The 14,349-nt window shown below is 38.4% G+C and overlaps 1 protein-coding gene across 6 annotated transcripts in view; it reads right to left on the bottom strand.

Moving 5' to 3' along the window:
* The window catches only part of Mapk6 (mitogen-activated protein kinase 6), a 68,059-nt gene extending 54,331 nt beyond the window's left edge, over nt 1-13,728 (bottom strand). For 4 of the 6 annotated variants that reach the window (XR_011706672.1, XM_071608267.1, XM_027926045.3 and 1 more), the window contains exon 1: nt 13,585-13,728. The gene's annotated coding sequence lies outside the window, so the exon portion shown is untranslated. Of the gene's footprint in view, nt 1-12,942; nt 13,045-13,576 lie in introns of those variants that run through there. The other 2 variants (XM_071608266.1, XM_071608265.1) reach the window with 2 other exon arrangements.
* Nucleotides 13,729-14,349: the final 621 nt, after the last annotated feature.

Here is a 14,349-nt window from a genome sequence, read left to right as displayed (position 1 = left end):
AGGAAAAATAGGGCAATAACTTAAAATGACCCTTTCCAGGATCCTTCCAATTTTTTATCTTCAAATGTTAACCATTCCTACCAACTAGTGCTGATTCTATGTTGTTTGGAGAAGGATCATTAATTAGGTTTGAATTAGTTGGCTCAATGTTGTTTTATTTTTAACAATTTGGTGAATATAAAGAAGTACAGAGAATAGCAAGAATAAAGCTAGGTTTTTGTTTTACCTCTGGTCTTCTTTCAGTGACCTAATACAATGTGGAAAGTAAGAGGTCAGGCTGGATACCAGTTTTCTAAGTTTATAAGACAGTTTCCTGAAACTGCCCTGACCACAACTGTTTCCTCAAGCACTCCTGTCTTCTCTAAATTACTTCAAGTTCTCTACCACCTGGTCTATCTCCCAATCGAGAGAAATGTAGGTGGTGTGAGTCAAATCTTAGTGTAAGGTCAAAATGCAAAAGAAAAATAAAAGAATAACTTTGCTCTATCTCCCAATTCTGTAGAACAATCTGGCCTGTGTCAAAAAGAAAGTCTGAATGTGCAAAGTTTGAGGTAAAGATCTTAACATAAAGCTTTAACATAAAACTTACTTTTCTGGTTTTCTCTCCACCTTCTATTTTGTTGCTTCTCTGGTTAAATCCTGACATGGTCATATGACCTGTTCATACCCTCTGACAGTCCTTCCCTTACCCCTCCTCTCAAAGGTTCTTACTTATTTTTCTCTTCTCCAGAGTGAATTTGAGTTGACTGAAATCTAGCCAGTCTCACATCTCCTCAGTCAAAAATCCAGTTGCTTTTGGAAAGGGAAAGGTTGACCTCTACTTATATTCACCTAGAATTGTCTCATCCCTGGCACAGAGAGGTATTGTCATAGTAAATTCATCCTTCCCTAAGATTATGTCTAAACTCTCACCAAATTTTTAGGACACAGAAGGCCAAGGGCTAAAGTTTAGCTGCTTGCTCATTTGTTTTGTTTTGTTTGGTACTGGGGATTGTACCTTGGGTACTCTACTACTGAGCTACATCCCCAGTCCTTTTAATTTTTTATCTTGAGATGGGGTTTTCACCAAGTTGCTGAGGCTTGCCTCAAACTTGTAATCCTCCTACCACAGCCTCCCAAGTCACCAGAATTACAGGCATGTGCCACCATACCCAGCTCATATGTATTCTTAACAAAAGCTCTTGCTCCTAATGTAGGGTGGCCCTATTAGAAGCCTTTTTTTAGGATTTGTACCTCAAGGAGGTCAGTAGTATAAATTAATATTAGTAAATAACCTCAGAAAATAACTAGGAAAGTGGTGGTGGGGGTCTTAAAACTACAAGGCCAAAGCCTAAAAGGCTCTGCTTAGTACATTACCAGAGTACTACTCTTGCTACAGAGATAAACTTGCAAAGTCAAGCTGGATGATTACATAGCTTCTAACAAGGTATCCAAGTTAAAAACAAAACACTAGGGCTGGGGATGTAGCTCTGTGGTACAGCACTTGCCAAATATGCAGTGAGGTCCTGGGTTCCACCCCTAGCACTGAAAAATAAATAGTAGTAAAATATAAAACAAAACACTTGTTATGTGCATGTACAAATATGCCATAATGAATCTCATTATTGTATATAATTATAATGCACCAATAAAATATTAAAAACCCTCTTCTACTACGAATTTCTGTTTTTAAACCTGAATGCTAGCCTAAATACACCTTAACATTATAGGCGTTTGTTTGCCTTTGGCCATTAAAAAGCCATTATAAAATACATACACATATGTATACATGTATATATAATATTTTTTCCTTTCTTTATCTTTTCCTTCTTTCAAGAGATGGGGTCTCTCGGACTGGGTTGTGTCTCTGTGGTAGAGCGCTTGCCTATCATACATGAGGCCCTGGGTTCGATCCCTGGCTCCACATACAAATAAAATAAAGTTATGTGTCCATCTATAACTAAAAAATTTTTTAAAAATTAAAAAAAAAAAGATGGAGTCTCACTATGTTGCACAGGATGGGCTGTAACTCCTAGTTCACGTGATCCTCTTATCTCAGCTTCCCAAGTAGGTGGAACTATAAGCACCGCACTACCATACCCAGCAGTATTTTTTGTTGTTGCTCATCTCCAGTTGTTATTTACTATAAGTTATCCATATTGAAATATCAACATTTCACATACCAGATAAACTAGTCAAAGAATATCTAAAGACCTTCAATTCTAAAAAGTCTATGACCTACAAAAGCAAAGAACAAGTTTTTAATTTCATTGGTTTTGTTCCCTGGCACTTTTTATGGTGGTATGCCCAGAATGAAGGAAAATCAATGGAAACTGCTGTTCACAAAACATTAAATATGATTCCTTCTAAAATAATTACAATAAATCTTCATTCTCTCTCCTATCTTCCTCCTGCTTGGGCCTTCATTTCTAAGATTTCTCATTTAATTAATACTAAGGAAACTGGAACAAATACAAGAGGACATGTGAGCATTGTTTCTTCAAGCTCCTTTGGACATGAGGATTCCAACCAAATGAAAATTAATAGAAAACTTTGCAGCAGTCAGGATAGGTTAGATAACCCCCAAACAGCTCCCAAATTTCAATGATTTAAAAATTTAAGTCTTATTCATGCTGTAAATAAATCCAACATAGATTTGTAATCTAAGCTGGTGACAATTGTACCAGAAAAAAGAGAGTATCTCACCAGTGTCTAAAACTTTCATGCAAAAATATCGAGATTCTCTTCTAGTAACCTTTTATTGACCATGGGTCATCTTTAAACACTCTACCTTTTTGATCATCATCTTTATTAGAATGTCTATCTATAGAGTAATGAATGGAAAAAATAAATAAATCATTAATTATTAAATAATTGTTAAATAATGATTTACTTTGTGGGGGTTTTGTTTTTAAGTAGTTTTACATCGATAAATATAAATTAATATAATAACATTTCAATACCAAATTCACTATTGACAATTCTAAAGAAACTGGAAATTAATCACGTGAGGGACTTATTTTATTTAATTAATTTATTTTTTGAGACAGGATCTTATTCTGTTACACTGGTCTCAAACTTGTGGTGTCCCATGACCTTAAGATTCCAAGTAGCTGGAACTACAGGTATGTGCCACCATTCCCAGCTCACATGGCACATTTCAATCAAGATAAATATACCTATTTCAATGAAATAATTTTAGAGGCTCTGCTTTCTGTCTGAAAAGTGCAGTTCTAAGATATTAAAAATTATATAATGTAATATGGCCCAAGAGTTCTAATTTTAGGATTTAAGTAACATATTTGGTAAATATTTGTCCATACTACCAACTAATTAATGAAAAACTTATTTGCTTGATTATTATAAAGGAAGGCAGTATTGAACATGAGAAAATTTTTTGGTAGTTATATATGGACAGAATGCCTTTATAATGTTTATTTTTATGCAGTGCTAAGGATCAAACTCAGTGCCTCACATGTGCTAGGCAAATGCTCTGCCAACTGAGCTACAGCCTCAGTCCCAAGAATAGAATTTTTAATATCTGAATTTTTTAAATGTAAGCAAACTTTTATTGAGAATGTATTATATGTGAAACATTGTGCTGAGCATAGACCCTTATATTAAATTCCCACAACATCACAAAATGAATCTTAGGAGCTCAAATAATTTAAATAATACATTCAAAATCACAAAAATCAGGATTTGAACCAGGTTGTAAATAAACCCATGATCTCCATGATCTCTCGATTGACAATGTAACTTTCTTAGTGACAGCTATAGTAGACATATCCCTCTATTCCCCAACTCTGATATAGTGTATTTCCTGAAGACAAGGATCTTCCTGCATAACCAAAATATAATCATCAAAATCAGGAAATTAATACTGTTTAGAATACTACCATCTAGTACTAAAATCCCATTTAAGTTTCTAAAATTGTCTCAGTAATCCAGAGGTAAAGGACCCATTCCGAAATCACATTGAGTACAATTCAACTTTTTTTCTGTTTTGTTTTTTTAATTTTTTTAATTAGTTACACATGACAGTACACAATTCAACTTTTTAAAAATATTTTTTAGTTACAAATGGATCTTTAACTTAATTTATTTATTTATATGTGGTGCTGAGGATCGAACCCAGGGCCTCACACATGTCAGGCAAGTGCTCTACCTCTGAGCCACACAACTCCAGCCCTGAATACAATGCAATTTTTAATATTTCTTTCACTTTAGAAGTTTAAAGAAAGCAAACACTTTATAGTCTCAAAATTTTATTGAGCACTTAACATGCGCCAGACAGTACGATGATATAGTGAGGAATAATACAGGTAAGGTTCTTCCACTTCCACAGAGTTTGCATTCTAGTAAGGAAAGAATGACAAACAAATAAATCAGAAAAAAAACCTAACTTCAGATTTGGCCAAGTACTATTCTTGGGTACTTGGAAAATGGTCATTTGAAGAGCTAATACCTGAAAGATAAGAAGGTACCAGCATTGCTAAGAGACAGAAAAGAGCATTTCAAACAGAGAACACTAAAACAACCACCTAAGGCAAAACAAAACTTGGCAGAGTGGAGTAAAAGAAAAGATGCCAATGTAGCCACAAGATGCAGAACAAGGGGAGAAGGAACTGAGGCAGAAATGAGACTGGATAGGTAATAAGAAATGCATGAAGCAGGACTCTGCATTTTAAAAGTAAGAGCAAAAAAAAAAGCATTTGAAGGATTTTAAGCAGGCAATTAACATGACTGTATTTTAAAAGATGCTACTAGAAATGGATAGATGAAGGTAGAAATAAAACATAAAAATAAATTAAAGGCTACTTTGACATGATAATGGCTGAGATCAAGGTGGTAGAAATGCAGATATAAAATAGATCACTGAATACAAACAGATTCAAATGATATTTTAGAAACCTAGAGAACACGATGATGGACAAGGGAAAGACAGAGATCAAGGATAACACCAAGATTCCATTTACTGATATGGGGAAGACTGGAAGAGAAGAACAATATGGGCAGACTACTACTGTGAACAGGTTAGATCCATTTAGATAACTGCTTACTTAGGTAAACTAAGTGATAATGTCAAGCAGTCAGCTGGATAATGTGTCTATAGAGCTCAGACAAGAAACATAAATTTGGGGATTATCCACATGTGGGTGGTATTTAAAGCAATGAGTTAAATGAGACCACCAAGGGGAAGAATTCAGAAAGAAGAGGGGAAAGGAATCTAGAACCTATGCTAAAACTTAGAAGCAGGTAGAGAGAAGCCTGTCAAAAATATAAAAAGGTCAAGATCATTGAACTGTCATGCGTAACTAATAAAAACAAAATTTTAAAAATAAATAAATAAATAAAAAGGTGTAAGCTAGGAAGAAAATAAGAACACGTCTTGTAAGCTAAGAGAAACAGGTATATAGGCAGAAAACAGTGCTCAGCTACATTGAATGCTGCTACAAGATACTACAGATAAATTTGGTAACTAACCCTCTGGTAATCTTGATTAGAGCAATTTCAGAGATGTGATGATGGAAGCCAGTCCGGAGTAGACTGAAGAGCAAAGGGAAGTGGAGGAAGCACATAAGTACAACTCTTGAAAATCTGCTTGGGGATGTGACTCAGAGGTAGAGCCCTTGCCTAGCATGTGTGAAGCCCTATGTCTAATTCCTAGCACAACCAAAAAAAAAAAAAAAATTTTTTTTTGCTTGGAAGAAAATAAAAAATGAGGCTGTAGCTACAAAATTATATAGAATGAGGGAGAAATTATAAAGAAGGAAGCTTCACTAGAGCTGCTCTATCCAATAGTACTTTCTATGAATATAGAGATGTTTTATACCTGTGCTGCTCAAGAGGGTAGCCATTAGCCACATATGGCTATTGAATAGCTAAAAAGAGGAGTTGTTTCTTTTTTTTTTTTTTTCATTAAGTTTTGCCTAAAGGAGGTAGCTCAGTTTGTAAAGTACATGCTTATCATGTGTAGGGCTCTGGGTTCAATCCCCAGCACACATACAAAAAAATTTTTTTCATTAAAATACCTACATGTAGCCAGTGGCTGCCATATTGAACAATATCACTCTAGAACATATTTGCATAATAATGAAAATGATCCAACACAAAGGGGAAAACTCATGATGCAGGCAAGAAAGCAGTCCTTAAGAATTCAAGGGAGGGGCTGGGGATGTGGCTCAAGCGGTAAGGTGCTCGCCTGACATGCGCAGGGCGCTGGATTTGATCCTCAGCACCACATAAAATAAAGATGTGTGCCCACCGAAAACTGAAGAATAAATATTTAAAAATCCTCTCTCTCTCTCTCTCTCTTCTCTCTCTCTAAAAAAGAATTCAAGGGAAGGAATCCACATTTATAGAGAAATCTATAAGGAATACAACAAGAACAAAGCAAGACATAAAATTACAGTAACCAACAAGACTTAAAATCAAAAGGTGGATTAAGCATGGTTAAAATCTGTTTTAATTAACTTTTTTGTTGCTCTGACCAAAAGACCTAAGAAGAACAATTTCAGAAAGAAAAGTGTGTCACTCACAGATTCAGAGGTCTCAGTTCATAGCCGACTCTACTTCTCTAGGCCCAAGGTAAGCAAAACACCATAAAAGGTGTGGAGGAGAAAAGGATTCAAAACAGGACAACCAGAAAGCAAAGAAGCCTCACCATTGAAAAACAACCCACCTCTTCCAGTCACATCCTATTCTGCCTAAAGTTAATCCCTATCAGTGGATTAACACACTAATTATGTTAAGGCTCTCAAAACTCAATCATTTTACCTCTAAACTTTCTTGCACTGTCTCACACATGAGCTTCTAGGGTACACCTCACATCTAAACCATACAGAATCTTAAACTCAAGACTAAGATTTTCAAGTTACAGAAAACTATAAAAGCCAAACGGGAGAAGAAGGGAAGATAAAATATATTTTATCAAGAATCTATTAGATGCCAGGCATTTTCTAAGTGATGCGCTATTTCTTGTTACTCCTAACCAAAACCTCATAAGTCTCATTTTACAAACAACAGCACTGATGCTTCAAGAAATGAAGCAACTCATGAGTCACATATACAGTAAATGCCAGGATTTGGACATATGCCAGTCTGACTATAGTCACAATCTTCCCACTGTATGAGGTGGGAGGTTAAGAACCAGTCCATTTCTGTACCTGGAAATAACTTTTAAAAAAATGGCAGATTAGTCTGACAGTTATCAACAAATGCTAACAAGCCTGGAAATACTAGGTCAGAGACCAAAACTATCAGTGCTACTACCCACAAGATAAGTAAGGAAAGCTCACTTAAAAGTTACTGTTTAATTTTTAATCCAATGAAAATAACTTTATTGGGCAAACAGGAGGAAATGTGCATTCTTACAACTTAACTACTTTATTGAAGAGGAGTATCAATTAGGACATTGATATTGCTTTACAATAGATTTAAAATAATATCCAGGATGTGAACAGCACATCTGTAATCCCAAGAACAGGTGGTTGAAGCAGGAGGATCAAAAGTTCCAGGTCTGCTGGGCAACTGAGCAAGATCCTGACTCAAAGTAAAAAATAAAAAGTGCTGGGAATGCAGACCAGTGATAGAGCACTCCTGGTTTCAATCCCAGAACCACAGAAATAAAAAATAAAATAAAATTAAAAAGTCTAAAATAATATCCAGGCTTTTTTTTTTTTCTTTTTTTCTTTTTTGGTACTTGGGATTGAACTCAGGGGCACTTAACCACTGAGCCACATCTCCAGCCCTTTTTTGTATTTTATTTAGAGACAGGGTCTGCTAAGTTGCTTAGCATCTCACTAAGTTGCTGAGGCTAACTCTGAACCCAAAATCCTCCTGCCTCAGCCTCCTGAGTGGCTGGAATTCAGGCATATTTTAAAAAGTAAAAAACCTGCATCTCTCTCAATTTGTACATTAAGACGGGAAAATTATTAAACTGATTTCAATTAGTTATTAAATTACAACTTAGACAATTTCAAATTTGGTGTGGGCAAAGATCATCTAGATCTGAATTGTCCATTAAGACAGCCACTAACTACAGACAGCTATTTAAATATATATTAATTAGCCAGGCATGGTGGCCCACACCTGTAATTCCAGAGGCTCCAGAGGCTGAGGGCCTAAGCAACTCAGAGAGACTCTGTCTCTATATAAAATATAAAAAGGGACTGGGGATGTGGCTCAGTGGAAAAGTGCCCCTGGGTTCAATCCCTGGTACCAAAAATAATAAATATATATTAATTAAATTTCAATTAAAAATTAAATTCCTCAGGCACACCAGTCACTTGTTAAATACTCAACAGACACACATGGCTAATGACTGTCTCACTGGACAGCACAGAATAGAACTTTCCACCACCACATAAACTTCTATTGGACAGCAATTACTCAACTTTCCATTGACTTTTTTTCAGAAGGGCCACCAAAGAGAGCATATCACAAGATCTGGGTTTTCCAAACCAGTCACTAACCAGTTGAAAAATTCATGTCTGACATCACTTAGTGATGCTTCTTCTTCTGCTGCTTCTTCTTTTTTTTTTTTTTTTTTTTTTTTTTTAGGCATGACTTTATTTTATTTGACTTTATTTGATGCTAAGGATCCAATCCAGTGCTTCACACTTGCTAGGTAAGCCTCTACCATTGAGCCTGAGCCTGAGCCTGAGCCCCTAGCAATGCTTTTTGAACTGAATATGCATTTGAATCACTGGAAAGTCTTGTTAAAATGTAGTTTCTATATTTGAGATAAAGTCAAGATTCTTCGCCTCTAACAAGTGCCCCAGTAATGACAATACTATTGGTCCAGGAATCACACATTAGTGCCAAAATCTTGGATCTCTCTGGGATTCAGTTTCCTTAACTGTCAAATGATGTATCTGGAGTAAAATAACATCTATGACCCTTCTCAAACACTAATACTTTATAGTTATAGCACTGTACAGAATTAAATGCACATAAATTTTCATTCTCTGCAGAAGCAGAGAGGTCTTCCCTGAAGTCAAAGGTGGGATTCTAACATTTTGTTTGTTTAAAAAAGAAAAAAAACTACATTTAGATGAAAATCAACAGGAAAATGTTATTTGCTATATAAAGATTCAATCTCTATACAACTTTTTAAAAAATGGATATAGAAGGCTGACACAACTAGTAGTGCCTGGGTAACTTAGCAAGATCCTATCTCAAAATTTTTTTTAAACCATTAGGGTTATATAGCTCAGTGTATTGTGACTGCCTAGCATGTGTGAAGCCCTGGGTGGGTGGGTGGGGGGGGTGGAAAAAATTTTTTTAAAGGCAGGCATATCTATCTGAAAGTTGATGCTTTTAGAACACACCTGTAATCCCAGCAGCTTGGGAGGCTGAGACAGGAAGATCAAGTTCAAGACTAGCCTCAGCAACTTCGCAACGCCCTAAGAAATTTAGTGACACCCTGTCCTAAAAGGCTGGGGTTAAATCTCCAGCACCAAAACAATAACAACAAAAAAATGTTATCACTACTAGAAAGGCTGAGGTAGGAGGATCACTTGAGGCCAGCTGGTTAGAGCCTGCCAGAGCAACAAAGAGAGACACAATTCTTTAAAAAACAACAGTCAAGGAGGCTGGGCATATAGCTCAGTTGGTAGAGTGCTTGCCTCACATGCACAAGGCCCTGGGTTCAATCCTCAGCACCAAAAAAAAAAAAAAAAAAAAAACACAGTCAACTACAAACAATCAGAGGGGCATACTATTATTTCCTAAACATGCAATTTATGGAAGGAAAAAAAAAGAATGTTGGATTCAGTCCATAGCATTGTTACCTTGGTAAGTATCAACTCCACATAAAAGCAACTCCCTGGAAAAAGTCATTGGCTACACTAACATTACTACTGTTTTTGTAAAGTCTCAGAATACTGAGTAATAAAAATGCCCATTCTATAGGCAGTCTACAGTGTGATGTCATGAGTCACAAAACAGGCTAAGGGAGATTTTGTTTTTGAGATATTTTCTTTCTACTTTAACAGGGGCCCTAAAGTAACACAAGATTCAAATGGGCAATACAAACAAGGAACTGGACAGCAGTAGTGAGAAGGCTAACCATTTCATAAAGCAATACACGAGGAAGAAGATAGGCTAAGATATCTAGTTTGTTCTTAAATTCTGAACTGTGACCAATGTGATTTTACAATATGTATACTCACAAAAATGAGAAATTATATCCCATCTATGTATGATACATCAAAGTATATAAGTGCATTCTACTGTCACGTATAACTAATTAAAACAAAAAAAAGAAAAAAATTCTGAACTGTGCATAACTAATAATCTATATTCCAAACCAAACACTGTAAAATATATGTTCAATTTCTAAATCTTCTAAGTAATGTGATGCTCTGAAAATTCTCAGTACTCATGTATTTGTATTTTTGTTTCCTTTAGTAGGAGATATTTTTAAAGTGTGAATTGAAGTTTATTAAAATTCCTTTGTATAAAGCATGTAATAAAATTTCAAAATGTCTCCAAGGACTTAATTCAAATATATAATACACTTTGTTCACAAAACTCCTCAAATAAATCACTCTGAAAAAATAAACAGTATACACAGAAAAGTTAAGAGGTGGGGGTCAGGAGTTTTTTCTTCTCACTTTCAAAACTGCCATGCTCAATCCTTTCATTTTTCCTTCAATCTTATTTTTAAGCCAATTTGCTAAATGTTGGCTGTTTTAAAAATCAATATATCTTATTACCAAGTTTCAATTTAAGTCCTAAAGTTGGAACTGTATAATCAGTTTATCTTAAAAAAAAAAAAAAAAAAATTAAAACCAGTGCCTATAACACTACCACCTATTTCAAGATTGATTGACAACAGGGATAGAACCCAGTGCGCATAACCACTGAGCTACATCTCCAGTACTTTTTAATTCTGAGACAGGTTCTCACTAAATTGTTAAGGGCCTTGCTAAGTTGCTGAGGCTGCCTTGAACTTGTGATCATCCTGCCTCAGCCTCCCCCATCATTGGTATTACAGGCATGTGCAACCAAACCTGGCATCAATTTGTTTTTATTAAAGGAGAAAATTCATATAGATAAGAAAGCAGTAAGTATAATCATGTTTTAATAATTTCAACAGAGTGAAATGTTCATGTTCAGAAGATATATCTGATTAAACAGCAACTGTGTTGACACTTTTCCAACATTTATTTAAACCAATTTTCTAGATTTTATAGATAACTTTAACACAATTAATGAAAACATAAGCTCAATTTCTACTAAAACCTAAAGTACTATCTGTCCTTTATAAATAACCTGTAACAAATCTCTTTTACTAGTAGTCAAATAACTACTACTAACAAACATTTAATTTCCGCAACTGATCAGTGACTGATTTTACCTTTCCTCTCAACAAATGTTATACAATTCCACCTGTAGGGTATGCATTATCCTTTTTAAACGCAATTTAAGAAGCCATTACTTTTTTAGAGAAATTGCTGTTCCTCCTCAGAGGAAAGAAGGAATTATAATATAGGCAGAAACATTTTAGCCTATCATTTAAAAAAGAAAAAAAAAAAGAGTATAAAAAAGAAAAAAAATAGCCACGTAGCAGTCGTGGGCAGGATGAGTCATCATCCAACTCAAAACTTGCAGCAGCACTTCTAAGCTTCCTCCTACCAGACCCCATCCCCTTCAGCAACATACTCTGAGTCAGCAAACCTTACTATTTTGTCAGTTACAAATTCTCACGATGCTTAAATGAACACTTTCAATGCTAACACTTGTCATCAGAATGCGTGCTTTTTCTATTGCAAAATTAACTGTTCCTCAAATCAATCTGCTCCAGATTCTTTTTTAAATCACGATTAGTATCCAGACTACTTTTAATCCCCTTCTGAAAATAACTGAACTCCAAAACATCCTCATATAAAAACGTTTGTATTTTGTTTTTTTTAACAGTTCTCCATTTTCCATGTCCCCCTGCCCCACAGTCAAATCTAGTTGATAAAATAGGTCCTGCTCAAACCTGGCATATTTCCTAGATGACTGCAATTACTGAGCTTAGGACACCAAAAAGCAACTTTACAAGTCTGATAGATCAATATTAACTGATCTAACAAACATGTGATAGATAGATAGATAGATAGATAGATATTCATATTCCTTGGCACACAGCACTTTAAATACGTTTGAACAACTATTAGCTAAAGGCATCTAAAGTTTCTTCCACCCAATTCAAAATAATTTTTCAAACATTAAAAAATGACATTTCTAAGAAAAAACTCTAGAAGCAGTTTCCTTTCAGGATCGGACACCGTTTAGATCTACGTTCTTTTAGTAAGATCATCCGGTCCATCTCAGTTTTCCAATGTTAAAAAAAAAAAAAAAAAACAAGACATGGCCAATCATAAATTAAAAAAAAAAAAAAAACAGGCGAGAAAAATCAGTAATCAGAAAATCACTCTGAAGCTCTTTACTCTTCGTTCGACGGCCTATTAAATTTTCCACCACGGGCAAATCATCTATATCCATTAAAAAAAAAAAAAAAAAAGTTAATACAGAAACAGACTTAAGGGCATTTTAGCAATGAACATGAATCTTGCCGCTAATACAGTAGGCTTCTAATTCCACCTCACCAGTTCCGGTCACTGGATCTTTTCCAGTGAGCAAGCCAAATAAGACAAAAGGAAAAAAGAAAGAAAGAAAAAGAAAAATCAAAAAGCTCCTGCTGCACAGAGCTCCCCCATACCACCTGAACCAGTGGAGAACCTACGCCAGCCAAGGAACAAAAGGCAACCAAACACCTTGACTTTTCAACAGGACTCAAGTCGGATTAAAATGCAAAGTGAAGAGGCTCTTTTTAGTAAACTGACAAAAGTACGTTTTCCATTCGGGTACTTTTACAGACCACCACTTAACATCCAGAAAAAAGATAAGGAAAGGCAGCAGCAAAGAAGGGGGATAGTAATTCCGTCTCAGACGGGTTTTCAGTACCTCGTTTATGGCTAGACTCAAAACTTGGGCTGACTTCAGGGCTCCGAGACGAGCCGGGTGAGGGGTGCGCGCTACGTAATTTGCCGAGTCCACTGGAGACTTTACCCGGCCGGAGTCAGCTGAGGCCGAGTCACCGGGGCGGGATGGGGGAGGAGATACGGGAGCCTTTGGAGAGGCAGCGTGCCAGGAAGGCGAGACTCCGCGCCACCTCACGCTCCCGGGGCCGCGCTCCGGGCCACCGCCCCTCGCTCTCCCGCCTGTCTACCAGCCGGCAGGGCTTCGAACCCGCGGAGCCCGGCCCCGGACCAAAGCCAGCGAGCAGGGCCCCAGGGCGGGCGCGGCGCGGCCGGGCCCGGCCAAGCGCCCGGCGAGGGGCGTGCCGGGTGGGAGGGGCGCGCCGGCCGCGCCGCCAGCCCCACGCGGGGACCCCGGCCCGTCGCCCGCCGCCCCGCGCGGGGAAGCGGCGGCCAGGCCCGAGCGGGCGGGCGGGAGACGGAACAAAAGCGCCTTTGTTGAGAGGCGGCCGCCGGAGGGTCACACACAATGGAGGAGGGAACCGGCTCCGCCGCCGCCGCCGGGCCCGCCGCGGCGCCCTCCCGAGCCGCCCCACGCCGCGCCCCGCACTCGTACACACACACTCACGGGACTTCTCCGACTCATCGAGGGAGTGCGGGGCCCGCGGACGTCCCCAGTGTCGGCTCAGGTCTCCGGCTGTGCTGGCGGCAGCGGCGTCTCCGAGGCTCTCGCTTTGCCGCAGTCGCCGCCATGTAACCCCGACCCGCGAGAGAGGGCGAGGGAGAGGGGGCGGGGCCTCTATGTGTCACGCCCCCTCGCGTCACAGGCTCACTCCACGGGTTCCCCCGCCCCCGCCGGCTCCGCGCGCTTGCACGCGCCGGAATTTCCAACGCCCGTGACTGGGCTCTGCGCGCCACGGGGGTGGCTGGAGAAGCACGCGGGCTAGTGAGCAGCTTCGGGTGGGCCGTGCCCGCAGGTTGTGTGGGAGGAGGACAGTCTTGGGTCTCTCTGTTAAACTACTTGCCTGGGCACTAACGCACAAAGGGACCTAACTCCTTCTGAGCATTTACTGAGCACCTACTATGTGCAAGGCACTGAGCAATCAGAAGAGGCCTCACTCCTTGCTCCTGTCAGTGGGCCAGGAGCTAGAAGCTGAACCTCAAGATGGAGTAGCTGGAAGGTTACAGCCCAAGTACAGGGCAAACACGCCAGGGGCCAAGTGATAAGGTCTTTAATATTCTTTTGTTTTGTTTGGGGGAAGCTTTACCACCAAGCTACATCCCCAGCACTTTTAATTTTTTTTTTTTTTAATTTTGAGGCAGGGTTTCTTTAATTGCTTAGGGCCTCACTAAATTGCTGAAACAGGCTTCAAACTCGCAATCCCCCTCCTCA

Source organism: Marmota flaviventris, chromosome 2 (assembly GCF_047511675.1).
Source record: "Marmota flaviventris isolate mMarFla1 chromosome 2, mMarFla1.hap1, whole genome shotgun sequence".
Classification (NCBI taxonomy): Eukaryota; Metazoa; Chordata; class Mammalia; order Rodentia; family Sciuridae; genus Marmota; species Marmota flaviventris.
This window is presented reverse-complemented; position numbering and strand designations above follow the sequence as displayed.